General features: G+C 36.3%; 1 long non-coding RNA gene across 1 annotated transcript in view; it reads left to right on the forward strand.

Annotated features, from left to right (window-relative positions):
- The first annotated feature begins 3858 nt into the window (after nt 1-3858).
- LOC109263342 (uncharacterized) overlaps nt 3859-17679 on the forward strand; it is a 145940-nt gene continuing 132119 nt past the window's right edge. Inside the window, exons 1-2 of the long non-coding RNA XR_002078171.2 lie at nt 3859-4232; nt 16274-16359. This is a non-coding gene — a long non-coding RNA (uncharacterized LOC109263342). The remainder of the gene's footprint in view (nt 4233-16273; nt 16360-17679) is intronic.

Consider the following 17679-nt stretch of genomic DNA (forward strand, 5'->3'; position numbering starts at 1 on the left):
AAAAAAGGAAGGGAGAGTTCTAGAAAATAAATGTTGGTTTTTCCTAGAGGATATGCAAAGATGACAATTACACTGTCATTCTCTGGAGTCTCCTATAGTAGCAACTACACAGCAAAATATACCAATAACTTCCACTGCCATAGAGGTTTGGGGGGAAGTTTGTGTACTTCTGACTTTAGACCTTCACTCGTCATTGACCAAGGCATAGAATCAGCCTTCTCTATGAATTCCTTTGGCTGAACAGTCAGGGCTTCTTTTATGTCCACTTCTTGGATGGGTTATGAAATTTCACAGCTAGTCTGTGATATGTCTTAGACAAACCTAAGGTCATTTTGAATCAATTTCTGAGACTATTTATTTCTCATCCTGGATTTGAACTTACATATATTTTTCCTATTGGTTATGTTTTCGTTACATTTACTGGAAATTTTTCTGAATTTTTTCCCTTTTATTTTATCATGTTTCTTGGTATCTAGAAGGTTTTTGATAAATTATTCTTTTCATTTATTTTATTTAAAAATAAATGCCTAAGGGCACCTGGGTGACTCAGCTGAGCGTCAGACTTCAGCTCAGGTCATGATCTCATGATTTGTAGGTTCGAGCCCTGCGTTGGTTCTATGCTGACAGCTCAGAGCCTGGAGCTGTTTCAGATTCTGTCTCCCTCCCTCTCCGCCCCTCCCTGACCCATGCTCTGTCTCTCTCTCTCTCTCTCTCTCTCTCTCTCAAAAAAATAAATATTAAAAAAAATTTTTTAAATGTGTGAGCCTAAATCACAGCCTGATAATCTTTTTTTTTTTTTTTTTTTTTTTTAATTTTTTTCAACGTTTTTTATTTATTTTTGGGACAGAGAGAGACAGAGCATGAACGGGGGAGGGGCAGAGAGAGAGGGAGACACAGAATCAGAAACAGGCTCCAGGCTCCGAGCCATCAGCCCAGAGCCTGACGCGGGGCTCGAACTCACGGACCGCGAGATCGTGACCTGGCTGAAGTCGGACGCTTAACCGACTGCGCCACCCAGGCGCCCCACAGCCTGATAATCTTAATAGCTTTGTATTATACATTTCAGTCCACACAAATTTTAAAATATAAATTATAAAGTAAGGCTCTGTTTTCCTCCCATATAATAATCACTTTCCCAGTACCCTTTAATAAATAATTTTTCCCCACCAATCTATGATCTCACCCTTATTATACATGAAAGTTGTATCTATGATAGGTGATTTTCTGATCTATTTATTCTGATAATCTTACCTAGCCATCAGTTCGCCTGCCAAAATTGTATTGTTTTGATTATCATGGATTGTATTGTACTTTGATATCTGGTAAGAACAGGGCACATTAGTTATTTTTATTTTTCAAAAAATTCTTCATTGTTCAAAACCTGCCCTCCTTTCCTGAATTTGAATTGAAATTTCTTGAAGCCCATAAATTACTTTGGAAAGAATTGACATCTTTACATTGACTAAGTTTTCCTGTCAAAAAATATAAAAATATCTTTATGAGCTTATCAGCAAAAGGTGATACTTTTTTTTATACATTTCAGTTTGGGTCAAGAGTAATGTTAAGTATTTTATGGGGCACCTGGATGGCACAGTCAGTTAAGTGTCCAACTCTTGAGTTTGAGCCTCACATTGGGCTCTGCACTGACAGTGCAGAGCCTGCTTGGGATTCTCTTTCTCCCTCTCTCTGCTTGTGCATGTGCTCGCTCTCTCTCTCTCTCTCTCTCTCAAAATAAGTAAATAAACATTTTAAAAAAGAGTAATGTCAAGTGATTTATATTTTTGTTGTTTCTGCATAAATGATAATCCCCTATTACATATTTACCTAGATATTGCTGATAGAGAAGAGATTTTTTTTCTAATCTTCTCATTTGACTGAACTCTTGTATTTGATTGAATATTTTGACTTGTTTCTCTCAGGTTTTCTTATCATACTTTTACACTATTGTGTACTAATAATTTTGTTCGCAAAGGGTCTATTTAGATAGTATCTTGCTTGTGTAATGTTTCTTCCCTTTTTTCCTTTTGTACATCTCTGGAGTTGTGTGTCTACTGTGTGTTCATGTTATGAAATTATTTTGAACTTTTGAATCACATGCCTGAAAATTGGTTTCTGTAGATTGAGAATGAATGACTTCCATGAGAGAAAATAAGACTATGCTTTCTTGTAAATATCTTCAGAAGCAATGGTGCATATTTCAAAGTCGTACAAAACAAATGATCTATTTTTTTCCATGTATATTGTGAGAACCCTCCATGAATCATGACTTACTCTTAATAATATATCAGAAATCTTTAGTGGGCTCTCTTATCAAACTTGCTACTAAGGAGACTACATGGAATCTTCTTGTATAGGGCTGGATGATTGCTGATTGGGGGCTCCTCTGTGCAGGTCACACTCCTTTAATGTCCGAAAGAGGCCATATGAAACTTCAGGGCACTTTGCTCTTGTGACAGCCATTGTCCTTTGTTGCTAAACAAAAAATCAGATTGCCTTCTTTAATCATGTTTTTTATAGACCTTTACTTCATTTGTTGGACAACTAATGAGAAGTAGGGAGTGACCATAGTTTTAGAGGTTGAAAAAAAGAAAACAACTTCACTTAATTTACAAAGAACTGAAATGTCACTGGAGTTTCTGAGATTCCTAATTTCTACAGAATTCTATTGTACCCAACTCCAGGGTTTTCATCCTCCTGGGAATCATAGAAAGTCTTCTCAATCTTTTATAGTTGTATTATACTGTATTTATTTTTTCTTCTTTCTTATGCATCATAAACACAAGCATTACTGAAGTCTATAAAGTTGTTGGCTTTACTGGAACTGAAAGCTGCTGAGTCATCACATGAATCCTAGTTGCCAAACTGAGAGCATTCATTCTGCACTTGAATAAATCCTACAGAGCTTCAGAGGCATATTTGAGAAAGTGTACCAATTTTTTTTTTCTTGAGGAACTTAATTTTTGTTTGTTTGTTTTACAATTATAATTTCATCTTTCTCAATTTTCTTGGGACATAGGGACTACACAGCCCAGGTTTTGTAAATGATAACATTGTACTTATCCAAAACCATCTAGAGTCAACGACGATGGTGAAAAATGTGTCCCGTATTTATTCCCACCGCCATGTAATGGCTCTCAATTATTCAATGGCTCTGAAGGGCTCACAGGTGCCCCCCAAAACTATAGCACACTTTTAACCAAAATTAAAAACTTTCAGTTCACCTCACGATACTAAATGGTTCTGAACTGTGAATCCCCTCTTACACATCTTGCCCTGAGAAACTACTGGTACTAATATGTGAGCTATCACTTCCCTCTTTGTGAGTGTCTTTCAGATGTAGCTAGAAAGTCATGCTTGTTAAATCTACTATGTCATTGCTGGGAAAAAGTCTATAGGCTTTGGTTAACTTAGAAGTATATTCATTCAACATTTATTGAATGCCTATGATGTTTAGATCTATGTACAAGAGAAGAGAAAAATGAATAACACAAAGACTTGACCTAATACATAGATCATTGTGTGCTTTTGTAGGCTGAGCAAAAATAATTTTTACAAAATAGCCCAGTGTGCAGAAGCTTGTTGTCCTCCATAGTCAAAACATGGGCTTTCAGGCCATGTATTAAAAAGCAAGTGAAATAGCACTGCCATGAAAGACCAAAGGACAATGGGGCTGTTCCAGAGACCTGTTTAGAAAAGTTGCTGTCTGGGCAGTTTTTGTTCAGTAGCTGCATGCATGGTTAATGACCCATGCAATCGTGGACCTTGACAAAGTAAACAATTTCTCAACAATATCTCCAAAAGACTAGACAGAATTGTTCAACTTCTGTAACTAAAAGTGGAATTTGAGGTGGTATAACATTATCTGAGTAGTATGAATTAAGACCTTCGAAAACTGTAGTTCCAATTTCTCAGTTATCTTTTGTAGAACACCCAAGGAGAAGGGCACATTCACATCTCAGGCTGTTCAACCTACAAAATAAGAGAACTAGTTGGCATGATACAATCCTATAAAGAATTCCATTCTGGAAAAGTAGTAATGAGATGAAAGAGACATAAAACAGCTGGCATGACACCGAAACTTTCCCTTGGCCACTGCTGCTCCCCACTCCAAACATGTCAAGCTCAGCACAACTCATGTGTACAAACCGTTCCTCAGAAATGGCCAAGCAACCTGCTAGCATGTGCATATCATTTAGTCACAGGTTCCCTTGAAAGAAAAACTTAAAATGATTGTAAGTATATTTCTTATTGCTTCCCTCATTCCTTTGCTCCCTTCCTTCCTTTTTCTCTGTTTTTATTCCTTCTCAGGCTTCTTTAGTATTATGTGTCAGGTATTGTCAGAGATGTTGAGGTGGTGGTTGGGGGCATCTGGTGAAATGTAGAAAAAAGGGAGAAAAGATAGTAAAAATGAATAAAAACCATTAAAACAATAAATAAGTTTTGGTCTTCTTCATCAAAGTTGAATCAGAAAGACAGATGCAAAACAAAACAAACAAAAAACCCTCAAAAGTGGACAAAGTAATAGTGCATAGAATGTGCCATGATAACTAGGCAGGTAAGCAACTGGATCACGAAGTTTTGTAAATCCTTGCCTGGATTGTGCAAAATGAGAAAATCTGATTCCACATTTGCTAGAATCCCACCCAATGTAACCATCTCCAGTATACTGGTTTTATTTGTTTATTTAATAAGTATTAGTACAGCACTTACATACAAGTCTTTCACTAAGAGCTTTGGAAATCACTGAGATTTGGAAGAAAGACCCCCAAATGTAGGGACACAGAATTAAAAGTAGGCAGAGGACAAACGGACACATAATCACCACCAAGACAAGGAAATATATAGGATGCCTATCTGGTGGGTGGTAAAATACAAGGTGCTTTGGAAGTTGTAAAGAGGAAGAAATCATTGTGTAATTTAGGAATGTAGAGCTGGGTATAGGAGTCTGCAGGGACACAAGGACGTGTACCTCGTCTTTCCCTGCCCCAACCATGTGCACTTGTCCCTCTCAGCATTCTCTGACCACGGTACTCACTGCCCCAGGTCTCTTCTGCAAAATGCGTCTTGCTCCTTTTAGTTTTCTTTGTGGCTGAACCCGAGTTTGCTTACTCTCACCAAAATTGTCTTGCAGACCAAGCAAATCCTCGCTGATATAAAAATGGAGGATAGTGAGTCAATATGTGAGAGCTGTGAGGTAATACATTTGCATTTTAATGGGCATTTTGGAGATAATGTCCCAAAGGAATGGTGAGAAATTTTCTGGGAACACCGCAGGCTGGTGGCAGAAATAGTTTGGGGTAAGTCGGTAGAGGTCTTTCAACTCTTACCACATTAGAAACCACTTTTTCTGCCATCATGCAGGGCTGTTCCTCTAAGTATATTTACCTTTTAAAAAACTAAGAAGACCAGCTGTAGAAGACTCTGTTATTTAACTGAAACCTAGTTGTGATACCACCCACAAAGAGCTCCACACAATTTCCCTTATGCACCCACAGTCTAGCCCTGGGGATTTGATGTCTTAGGAAAACCAAAAGTGACCTGTAATTACAAGCAAACATCACTATTTTTTATTTCGTGTTTACGCTAAATGTTTCTTCTACACTTTAAAAAGAACGATTGTATCATTAAAGCGATTCCTTTGGGTGGCTAGGACTTGATTTTCTCCCCCCATTTTTCAGATGGAAGTGACTTAAAGAGCCATGGGGCCCACTTGTCACATGCTCCTCCTAGAGCATGGGCGACCAGACTTAGGTCCAGATGTCACACACAATTGCTTTGATGCTCTACCACTCCTTCCCCATGGCCACCATCTCCTAAAAGTTTTAGATATCATATTTTGTTTAGTTTTTAAAATTAAGAAAATGGAGGCACCTGGGGGTCTCAGTCGGTTATGTGTCCAACTTCAGCTCAGCTCATGATCTCACGGTTCGTGGGTTCAAGCCCCATGTCGGGCTCTGTGCTAACAGCTCAGAGCCTGAAGCCTGTTTCAGATTCTGTCTCTGGCTCTTTCAGCCTCTCCCCTGCTGGTGCTCTGTCTCTCTCTCTCTGAAATAAATAAACATTAAAATAATTTTTTTTTAATTAAGAAAATGAAGCATAATTTTGTTTTGAATATTTAGAAGAATTTCACAATGCCTTTTGAGAACATTGCAGTGCTTGGTGTTGCAAAATCAAGGTGGGAGATAATTGACACACAGGTCAGATGAGGGATATAATTTTTTTTTCTTGCATGATTTTAAGCCTATAATAATTTCTTCTCAATTATTTCATATATCCTTATGCAGGGTCTGTTTCTAGATATAAAGCTATCATTAAAAATGATATGTGAGAGGTGCCTGGGTGGCTCGGTCAGTTAAGTGTCTGGTTCTTGGTTTCAGTTCAGGACATCTCATGGTCTGTGAGATCAAACCCCTCCTCCAGCTCTGCACTGGCAGTGAGGAGCCTGCTTAAGATTCTCTTTCTCCTTCTCTCTGCCCTGCCCCACTCTCTCTTTCTGTCTCAAATAAATAAACAAACATTTTTTAAAAAATGATATGTGAATGTTAAAGACCTATTTCATGCTTTCTTGTCTAAGCATTAACAGGCTGGAGAGAAAAAACAGGGATATATATATATTATATCTATATATCTATATCTATATCTATATCTATAGATTTATATATATATCTATAGATATAGATATAGATATAGATATAGATATAGATATATAAATATATAGATATATATAAATGTTTATTTATTTATTTTGAGAGGGAGTTTTGGGGAAGAGCAGAGAGAAAGGGAGAGAGAGAATCCCAAGCAGGCTTCAAGCTCAGTGCAGAGCTTGATGCAAAGCTCCATCTCATGACTGTGAGATCGTGACCTGAACCGAAATCAAGAGTCAGGTGCTTGACCAACTGCGCCACCCAGGCACCAGTGTGATATTTGTATTTGGAAATGTCAAACCTTTATTTGGAAGCCCATATGTGTCAGGTTTTAAACTTTTTTTTTTTTTAAACTCCCCTTACCCTCTACACAGACCGTTGAGACTGTTTAACTCTACAGATTTACACTTGTCCGTCAGTCTGCTGATGAAAGGATTAGGTCTGTCAGGATGGTTGGCCTCAGAAAGAGAGTACCTTGTCCTGACTGATGAAATCAGACACATTGTTGGCCGGCGTCCCATTATTTCCTCTAGCATTAGGAGTTGTTTCAGGCTGATTTTGCAGTTTTTTGTATACTTTACCAAAAAATGGAAAGAAAACCTGGGGTGTTATAAGAAAGTCTGAAAATTTTCCTGGATGAGAAAATTTTAGCATCAAATCATTAGTTAAAAAAAATCTTCCTGCATGTGGTCTAGGCTTTTTCTCCCCATTCTTCTCACCAGTCACTAGAATGTTGTTTAAGAAGAATAACTGGCTAGGCCATCAAAATGAGAATCAAGGTGGCATTTGTCTGACCTTTTTGGCAGGATATGCTGTCCTCACACATTAACTCTGCAATAACAGAATTTTGCGTTTCCCCCTTTTCCTGCCATGGAACAACCCCAAAGGAAAACTGAGAAAGATTCCACTTGGATAAGTCCTGAGTTAAGTATTTCAACTGGATAGGGCTCACTTCTCCTTCCTTGCTGTTCCTCAATTTTTTAATTTTATTTTGTCACAGTATAGTGAATAATGCCATATGATAATTAATTAAGATTCATCCATTTTTGCCAACTCACTTCTTTAGTCAATACATTGGGGACTTAAAAAGCTATCAAAATATAGTCAAATAAGCTTAGAACTCCAACTATCGGATTGAAACGTTAATCACTAATTGTTCAGTATATTCACACCGGCATCCACATGTGAACACACACACACACACACACACACGTGAAAATAGCAAATATAGAGTGAGCTGTAGAAAAATAATTTGTAGGAATTTTTTTAATGATAGAAAAAACGTGGCTGGAATGTTCAACACCAGATTAAGCTTTAAAATTAAGGAAGTTGAAATTGGAAATCATATAAAATTAATACTTTCACATTGCTTTCAAATTTATATAGTATACATAGTTTTTCATATTTAAAAGATTTAAATTATAAGCACAGAAATACCTCATCTGTGATGATCTAGGATCATAAACAAGTAAGATACAAGTTTTGATCTGTATTTAACATTACATCTTCATAAGAATATTTTTTTACAAATGGAGCAAGAAGAAACATCTATAAAAAGAAAATATTTTGGTATTCAAATTTTACAGCAGGCATTTGTTTAACTAAAAAAGGAAGAGAAAAGGGAAAAATAAAGGGATGGAAGAAGGACTCGAGAAAGAAGGGGAAAGAGAAAGAACTAAGAAGTGGAAGAAGAGGAAAAAGAGGAGGAAGCGGAGAAGGAGGAAAAGAAGGGGTTTGGGGAAGAGAAGGGGAGGAGGAGGAGCTAATGAAGGATTTTTCCAATCCTGTGCCGTGATGACCTTTCATAATTTGTCATTCATGGTATGTCATCCTGAGTTAAACTTGGCATCACAGTTTAGAGATATACAATTAAATACAAAACAAAACACAACAAAAATATTTTAGTGATTTGGTAAGTATTAAAATTCCTGGGCTATATTTTCTTCATTATGGAAATAATTCTGTGTGCCTTGGACATCCCCAAATAATTCAGCAATTTATGGATTTAATAAATAAGATAAAATCTGAATACTCTAAATGCTTCTCAGCCACAAGAAACATACTCTACCTTGGGTTTGAATATATGTGGAAATGTAGCCATGTAGCATTATTTATGGTGTTATATTTTTTAGGTTGTTAGGACATTATTAAAATCAGATCTGGAATTTTTAAGCTATATAATGCTTGCTATCTGTTGGTTTCAGGAAAAAAATAATCACTACTTTTTCCCATCTCATTTAAAATATAGTAGAGTCAAACTGCAGAAACTAAGCTAAACCAGAAATGCATTGTATAGCAGTCACCTTTTGCATTCGAGAAAAACTCTATTTTTTGCAGCCCTGAACAATTGTTAAAAAAGTCATGTGTTGCCTGTCAGGTCTCAGATGTAGATTCAGCTGAATACTTGCATTTAAAATAATTAGCTTAGATGGCATTCGTTTCCATACTAATGGGCCTTTAGTCCCATTAGCAAAGATCAGGTGGACAGTTTCAATTCAGCAAAAATCTTTCATTTATAAAATTAAACAAGAATTTCAAAAATATGAGGTGCCAGTGACCATCAAAAGTACACTTTGAAAGCAGTGGTGTTGGGCTACAGCCTGATTCTTCTGTTTGAAGCTATAATTATCCTAGTCATTGAGAAATGAAGATTCTTGTACTATCTATTCTGAAAGATGCATTGTAAGGACTGCTTAGTCCTGGTCAAATACGAAATTTAGATGAGCATAAAATAGACTTCTTTCTTAATTATGTAGATTTTCTGGTTAGTGACAAACCTTCAGAGGTGCAAAGATGCACTAAAATCTTTTTTATGTTTTTTTTTAAACCAATTATCTTTTCTTTATACCAATTCATTAAATTTGTATCTTAAATGTTTCCACTGTGTTGTGATTTCGAAAATAAATCTGGAGACTTATCATATCTTACTTGCAGACAAAAGTTTTTTTAAACACATTATTTCACTTAATTTTTCCCTAATAATATATTTGCACTTGATATTATTATTGATTAAAAGGTACTAAATTAACAAAAATATTTAGTTTCCTTAATTTAAACTGAGGTAACATTTAGTAATTCAGATAAGAGAATAAAATATGTGATGTAGAAAGAGGTTAATTAATAGTATTTTAACATTGGAAGGGACCTCAGAGGTCATTTAAGTTCTTTCTCAAATCAGGGAGCTTCACAACAGTAGGCCTAAGTTTATTCATCCCCTGGTTGCTTACTTTCAGGGATGGAGAACTCATTTCTTCATGAGACAAGCATTTACATTATTGAAACTGTTATCTATCTTCTTGCATCTCCTACCTATTGGTCATATTTTCCTTTTGAAACATTGGGGAAAATAAGTCTATTCCTCTCTACACATGATACCTCCCAATATTTAAAAATTCTATTCTGTTTGGGGCGCCTGGGTGGCTCAGTTGGTTGAGTGACCGACTTCAGCTCAGGTCATGATCTCACAGTCTGTGAGTTTGAGCCCCACATCGGGCTCTGTGCTGACAGCTCAGAGCCTGGAGCCTGCTTCCGATTCTGTGTCTTCCTCTCTCTCTGCCCCTCCCCCACTCATGCTCTGTCTCTCTCTGTCTCAGAAATAAATAAACCTTAAAAAAAATTCTATTCTGTTCTTAATTAGATCTTCCCTTCTCTAGTTTTCCAACCACTCTTTTATGGCACGATATTCAGACCAGATTCTAAACTATCCCACTTAAATTATTCTAAATTCTCTCTACTCTGTCCTGTACCATGACATCTAAGACTTCATTCGGTATTCTGGATGTTGTCTGACTAGGACCAAATACATTGATGGAGAACATCTCAATCTATTTGAGCAACATTTTCTCTCTCAATGCAACATATAAACATATAGTTGGCATATTGGAGAAAAGGGTTGGTGGTGGTGGCTGTTGTTCAGTGACATCATCTTTGGTTTGGTTGCTGCAGTCTGTGGTCAGCTAAAGCACTCTGATCTTTTTCAAGTCAATTGCTGTCAGACAGTCTCTTTCATTCTGTTTTGTGTGCTCCTTATTTTTGTTGCTATTGTTGTTTTTAATCTCCAAGCAGGAATTGAGTGTTGATCTTGTTAAAGTGGCAAAATTTTGATTCTGTCAAGGCCAGTTTGAATCTTAATTTTGTTCTCTTCTGTGTTAACTATCATGCATATGCTTGGAGCTCTGCCAGTTTGATAAATAAACCGTCTTTTTTTTCACAAAATCTGTGGATAGAAAGTTAGACATGACAGAATCAGGAAAAACCATAGAATTCTACATGTCCTTAGAAGTCTTGTGGCATATTATGAAAGATCCTTTTCTAGTCACTGATTAGCACACCTGAGTATGGTCATTCAAAGCTAAGCTATCACCTGTGAGGAACTTCATCAAATAGCTTTAAAATCAAGCAGCAGAGTGAAAGGTGATATAGACAGCATGGAGGTTAAGGGTACCAAGCTCAGGCCCCAAAGTGCCAGGGTTTGAACTTGGGCTCTGGCTCTTGCCAGTTATTTGAGCTTGCCTTTATTACTTACCTTCTCTGGATTCAATTTCCTCATCTCTAAAGAAGAGTGATGATGATAATGAAGAAGAAGAAAGAGGAGGAGTAGGTGGTGGAGTAGGAATAAGAGGAGGTTGAGAGGAATAAGAAACAAACCATACATAGGGTTGTTATAAGGATTAAATAAGTAAATATATCTAACATACTAAGGAAAATACCTGACATATAATAAACACAAAATTGTGACTAAAATTAACCTTACATTTCATAGCATTGTTTAGACCTATCAGCTTTTGTGAAACATACTCTTAGCAATCATTGATTTAATTTTTTCAAAAGTAGTAAACCTTAGGATTAATAATTTATTCCAAAAATTTATCTAAAATAAAAATTAAGCCTACTATTGATCATTTAAAATTTTTTTTAATGTTTATTTTTGAGAAAGAAAGACAGAGCACGAGTGGGGGAGGGGCAGAGAGAGAGGAAGACACAGAATCCCAAGCAGGTTCCAGGCTCTGAGTTGTCAGCACAGAGCCCCAATGTGGGGTTCAAACTCATGAACTGTGAGATCAGGACCTGAGCCAAAGTTGGACATTTAATCGACTGTGCCCACTCAGGAGCCCTGTTAATTTTAAAGACTTTTTTTTAAAGTTTATTTATTTTTGACAGGGAGAGAGAGGTAGAGCATGAGTGGGGGAGGGGCAGAAAGAGGGAGACACAGAATCTGAAGCAGGCTCCAGGCTCCAAGCTGTTAGCACAGAACCCGACGCGGGACTCGAAGTCACAGTCCGGACCGTGAGATCATGACCTGACCCGAAGTCTGACACTCAATTGACTGAGCCACCCAGGTGCCCCAGGAGCCCTGTTAATTTTAAAATGCAACTTTTCCATTTTTTTAGAGTACATAACATGATGTAAAAGTGTTTTATATATTTTTTTAAAGGCTTATAAGAAGATGAAAATTTTAAGTGATCTTATTCTTTTGTATATATTTGAGACTATATTAGTAAAATATATGATTTTAAATGTAAAAAAAGAAAGTATGCTTAATCTTGATTATAGTATATTAGAAAGAAAACTTCACTCTTTTTTAAAATTTTTTAATGTTTGTTTCTGAGAAAGAGAGAGAGAGAGAGAGAGAGAATGAGTGGGGGAGGGGCAGAGAGAGAGGGAGACACCGAATCGAAAACAGCCTCCAGGCTCTGAGCTATCAGCACAGAACCCGCCACTGGGCTTGAACTCATGAACTATGAGATCATGACCCGAGCTGAAGTCGGACACCCAACAGACTGAGCCACCCAGGCACCCCAACTTTACTGCTTCTTGAACACAACTATCTGGTATTAAAACTGAGACATGCATACCCAATAGTTTTAGATTTTTCAGTTTAAGATTATTATCTCCTTAATTCACATTATTTCACCATAATATTATCAATTCCAAAGTAACCTTTGCTTAAAAATACTGCCTGAATGAACTTTAGGAAGAAAGCTGGCATTGGAAAGCTTCTTTTGAAAGATTTATGAAAACCCCCAGCACTTCTGGGTAATTTTGTGAACAAGAAGAGTGCACTGTTCTTGTTGGAAAGTGCTTGGATTAAATGCAAGTAACAGATTACTTGGAGTCAAAACCAAAACTTTCTTATGTGGTATGAATTCAGCCTACAATGACAGAGGTCAGCAGAGGTCAGACTCAGCTGAGCAGACAGTTGCTCCTTTCTTGGAGTGTAGCAAGGAGGTACCGATCTCACACTCTATCTGTTGCTTTGTTGCTTGCTTTTGAAAGCCAGCAGAAGGTACCAGAATAGTTTTTTGCCTTCCTTTTTCCTCTTCTTCCCCAATCCAAGTAATCCAGATACCTAAAATGGCAATCCCCAAATCTCCAAACCTAAAATGATACCATGTATAAGTATTGTCATAATTTTGCTATCATTTATTTCTTGTGTGGAATGAATAGGGTACTTTGATATGCTCTTTACTTACCTCTTTGGTTGTCAAATGACTTATCTTAAAATGGTTATCTTGTGATAGCTTCATCTCAAATGTTTATGCTGTGATGACAGAGTTAAAGCCAAATACCATCTTCTTTTTATTTTTTATGTTTTAGAGAGAGAGAGAGAGAGAGAGAGAGCATGAGGGCAGAGGGAGGGAGAGGGAGAGAGAGAGAGAGAGAGAGAGAGAGAGAGAGAGAATCTTAAGCAGGCTCCATGCTCAGTACAGAGCCTGACGTGGGGCTCAATTCCATGACCCTGGGATTATGACCTGAGCTGAAATCAAGAGTTGGATGCACAACCCACTGAGCCACCCAGGCACCCCCAAATACCATCTTCTTAATCATTATTAACCAAGAAGAGCTATAGAGAACATTCATCTGTCAGATCTGCAGACTCTCAACCTTGGGTGGAAAGCTACAGAGGCATAGAGGTAGCTTACCAGCTAGTTTACGTTAAAACTGCCAACACTGATGCCTAGCTCTCAATTCTAAACTGCACAGGAATGTTAAAATTAAATTTCCATGACTACTGTATTTTCAATAGTGAATTTTCCTTATCTTAGTTCTCTATCATCTTGAACTCATTTCCCCTCATATTTGCAATTCAAATAGGTAGAATGAAGGGCACTGCAGGTATAATGAGATAAGGAATAGGGTGAATAGGAAAAGAATCTGTGGGTAGATATGACTATTGACTTTTAGCCATGTAATTGATTTAAAGACTAACAATAGAAGCCAAAAAACAAAAGTGTTTTCTTCAATAAAGTATCTGCTTTTATGTTAGAATTTATGGAATTCTTCACCTAGATATCTTTAGTGTAGTTGGTATTACTAGTCTTATCTTGATACGTCTTTCTTATACTGTGCTGAGGTAGGTCAAGGGCAATTCACAGGTGGGAACACATCAGAGCACTGTAAACAAAACTTAAAAATGAAAGTAAAGAGTATAAGTTTTGGACCCACATCTAGGCAGCCTCATGTGCATGCCTAACTCAGCCAGCTTCCTGGTGAGATTGAATAGTTCTTATCCTTATTAATAGTCTCAGCTTTTTTCCTTCTCTCTTTTCTCTCTAAAACAAGTATAAGTCCTACTTCTCAGGATCTTGATGAAGATTTAATTAACTGGCATATGTAAAATTTCTAAAATCACTAGATACTTCATAAATGTGTCTTGCCTTCCTCTGATGCCCTGATATTTTTGGTAAAGTTATACTGAATACTTATTAATTAAAATTACATTTTCATTTTATTACAGTGTATGCTAAACATTTAACCTTTGGTTTAGGAAGTATATATTTCATCTTACAATATGAAAATCTACATGAAACAAATGTTGCTGGTTCAGAGTTAATGCTGGGCACTTTCAAGCTGAGAGTAACAATTTTAATAATAATGAACTCTAAGATAAAAATTCCAAAACTATATTATCTCGGTTATGTGTATTTACACAGAAAGAAACCTTTTCTTTTCTTTTTTTTGTTTTTTTTTTTTTACATTTCCTACTGATAATGAGGGAAAACTACTTAAAATTCATATCAATAAGAAAATGCTATAATGAAAGTGTTAATAAAAACTAACAGTAGAATTAACAGTAGAATACGGTTGTGTATTTTTTTCTTTCACCAAAAGACATTTGATTTTTCATGTCAATACATTGACTTACTTTAAAATGGCTCAGAAAATAACAACTTAAACTACAATTATTTGAGGTTTAACTTAAAATTTGTTAGCTGAAATAAATACAAATCCCTTATTATAGTTGCATTATAACAATGTGTATGGTACCAAGAAAACATGATTTTTTTGTTTCTACTGAAAAATACATCCATCACATCTCAGATAATCCAATAAGTGCAACCAGATTGAAACATTGTCAGAACACCAAGATTTAAAATTAGAAATGGGAAAAACTAGTTTAGAAGTCATTGAATATCTTTAACCAAGGGTTGATGGAAAATAAGGAGGAGCACATGAAGTCCCAAATGATAAAATTACTATTTGTTCCTTTATAATTACTCCTCACTGGATGTCCTACCATTAAAGTAACTGGGATCCAAAGTATTACAGAATTATTTTGCATAAAATGAAAAGAATTTCATATCCATAAATTTGTCGAAAAGTCAGTAATGACTTTAATTTGGTTTAACAGATTCTTTTGTACATGGTGTGATAGAATTAACAGCTTTTTTCACTTTTGTCTTTTGGAGAAAAAAAGGAAAAGAAAACAGCATTCTTTTATTTTTTTAAATAATGATCTTAAGTGGTTGGTACCTAGAATAAAATGAGCCTAACTTACTTCTTACAAACAACTTCCCCGATAATTTCTTATGAAATTCAAATTACTGAAAAAGTTATTTAATGGAAGAAATGGGGTTTTGAAAACATTTAGAGCATTTTGAACATTATTTTTAAAGAAGTTGTTATCCTTTTGCTTAAATTCCAGTTCGTTTTTGGAGAGAAACACATTGATCTCTCAACCACACCATACTTGGAGTCTGTAGTTACAAACCCCTGTCCTTCACCCTGCTATACAACAGTTTAATCTTAATGAAATAGTTACATTTCATTAAGTAAAGCTTTATATCAATATTTTGGAACATGAGTTCCTTTTTCATGAAAATAATAGCCATTAAATTCCCAGTTTAGGTCAACAACCTCTCTGGAACCAGTGCTATATAGTAAGACTATAAACACCCAAGGCTGTAGAAGCTTCCTCAAGAGCAGAAATACAGGATGAAGGGATGCACTGGGAGGGTGGGGTCACAAGTGGCAAAGATGATGAAACAGAAACCAGATTCAGTAAAGCATTAGAGACAGTAATGCTGCCTAACAGTTAACAAATATTTACTCTCATAGGTACTACTTCTTATGACTCTATGTACTTTACATATACTAAAATATTTAATCATTATAAAATTCCTATGAAGAAGATGACATTACTGTGCCTATGGTCCAGGGGAGGAAACTGAGGCATATAGTAGTTAAAAAACTTACTCAAGTTTACATGTCTATAAAGTAGTAGGACTAGAATTCAGATCGCGATAGCCTGGTGCCAAAATTCCTGCTCTTAACCACTCCACCCTAATGCCTCTTGGCATTATAGCAAGTACCATGATCACAGTGTCTTCTCTCTTTCATCTCTCTAGAGTCACCAGAAGTATGCTGACCCACACCTCTGCAGTTTCTCAAGACAGCAGTCATTCCTCACTTGTTCTTAACTGGAGAACTTAAGGTATGTTTTTTTTTATGTGGGATGAGGGCAATTCTCTTTGTGCCAATTTCTGTGTAGGTCAAGTATGGAAGTAATCTCATATTAATATATACACATATACACACATATGCATACATACATGCATATATGTACATACATATACATGCGTGTACATATATGTATATGTATATAATGCATATATATGAAACACCTTAATAAAAATAGTATTATTTGGTGTTTACTATGTGTGAAACATATGACTTAAGTGGATAACCTTCTCTTAATAAATTGACTCAAAACTGTTTTATAAATACTTTTACCTTGTGTTATTCTTTCAATCACTTCAATTAGTCACAAGCTTTGCCATCTGAAAGTTACCATGTCAGATTTTGTGAATCCGTGTAATACGATGAATGTGGCCTAGTTTCTGCCTTCAAGAAGTCTACACTGTATTTCTCAAGATAAAACTTCTAAACAAATACATATTGGGCAGAAGGTAATGAGTTTTGTAAGAAATATACACATTAACTATTATAAGACTTTTATAGAATAGAGACATTCTTTCCACATAAAAATACAAAGCAAAGATTTCACAGAGATGATGAAATTTGATGTGGGCCCTAAGTAATTTTGGAAAGGATTTTGATGGACTTTGTATATAACCAGGACCTCTACTTTCAGAAACTTACTCCATGAATTTGAGCAAAAGAGTAACTTGCTAGAAGGATATTGAGAAGCAGTGATCTCTAGGAATGCTAGAGAATCATGCTACAGTGCAATACAGCCAGATGTAAGACCTCCCAATCATGCTTTGAGAATGAGCTCCTGTTCATGCCACAGTATACTACTGTCACAGCAACCTTGGGAACACTTTCTTGCTATAACAACCTCTGCCACCAGAGAAAATTCCTCCTGGTTCTTCTTTTTTGCATCGATATTCACAGATTAAAAAAGCAGGGACTATCACGAGTGTCCATATTCATGCTACAAAGGAAAAGAAGAGCAACTATCTGGCATCTTTCCAGTGAGAGGATGGCTGAGCACCTTGCCAAGATTCCCAGGGGGTTCAGATGTCCTATGATCTAAAGAGTGGCCACAGTTAGTCAAAGGTGGAGGGAGAATAGAAGAGTATTCCCTGAAGCACAAAAGGCATCAGAGAAAGCATCAATATAAAGCTGCCTGCAGTGTCGCCGGAGAAATGAGCATCATGTGGTATTTCTGCAGTGTAAGAGTCCATGGAAAGGGTTGGAAGAAGTGATGGGAAAGCAGAAAAGACTAGAATGGAAACTAGGTCAGATTATAGACCTTGTTAATTATCAAGCAAAGGAATTTAGTGTTTTT

The sequence above is a fragment of the Panthera pardus genome, unplaced genomic scaffold (genome assembly GCF_024362965.1).
Source record: "Panthera pardus isolate Hobbes unplaced genomic scaffold, ASM2436296v1 HiC_scaffold_17, whole genome shotgun sequence".
NCBI lineage: Eukaryota > Metazoa > Chordata > Mammalia > Carnivora > Felidae > Panthera > Panthera pardus.